Source organism: Bombus impatiens, unplaced genomic scaffold, assembly GCF_000188095.3.
Source record: "Bombus impatiens unplaced genomic scaffold, BIMP_2.2 scf_1922, whole genome shotgun sequence".
In the NCBI taxonomy this organism is placed as follows: domain Eukaryota; kingdom Metazoa; phylum Arthropoda; class Insecta; order Hymenoptera; family Apidae; genus Bombus; species Bombus impatiens.
Window position 1 is genome coordinate 61,779 of NT_178341.1, and position 822 is coordinate 62,600.

General features: G+C 37.0%; 1 non-coding gene across 1 annotated transcript; it reads left to right on the forward strand.

The window, feature by feature from the left end:
- The first annotated feature begins 605 nt into the window (after positions 1-605).
- Positions 606-821, forward strand: LOC112213906. The gene has a single exon (XR_002947816.1). It is a non-coding gene; the product is annotated as a small nucleolar RNA U3 (small nucleolar RNA).
- The last annotated feature ends 1 nt before the right edge of the window (position 822 follows it).

Sequence of the window (822 nt, forward strand, 5' to 3'; positions counted from 1 at the left end):
GCCCCAGACAAAATCTTCGTGTCCCGCCATGGTGCTCAGGCCAATTTTGTTGTTCGAATCAATTAAACGTTCCGAACTGTTTGTTAGAAGCAACGTATAGTCTTTGTTTATTCTGGATTCTTCTGTTTCTTCGTGGTTTTTCTATTTTTGTTTCCATTTTGACGATTTGAAAACAAGGCGAATCCTTTTCTTTCTTTTTAAAAATTCCCTCAATCCAGTAAGTATCGCTAGTAACTTTATTAAACTAACTGACATTAATCTATATATACGTCAAATTAAATGAAACATTTTAAAAGATCTCAGGAATTTAAAGACGTTTGAATATGATTTTATACTTTTCTTCATCTTTTAATTGTACTTACAGTAGCTACAGAAATAGAAATATGGTACGCCATTGTATTTATTATATTATACACGTACACACTAATTAATTTGATCTAAGTACATATATTACATTTAACATCATCTACTAGTGCTTTAATAGGACTATCGTTCGACACTAGTTCAAGATCCCCCTCATAGGTGGCCAAGCAGTTAAACGAGTTCCCGCAGTAGAAAAAGTACACAGGCCATTAGAAATAGGCATCGTCGTCGCTGTGAAATTTAATATCATACTAAACAGGATCTCTCTTACATTATACGTGAGACGAACATCAGCCAACCTTGATGAACGATGCAGCCATGATGACGAGTCATGGCACCCTTTCCTGAGCGTGAGGAAGACTCGAGAAGTTGACTTTGTCTCACTTTCTCAGTCATCGATGATCGTTCGCCCCATGCACTTAGTACATGGGGGATGGAAAGGGTGCTTTCTGAGTGGTT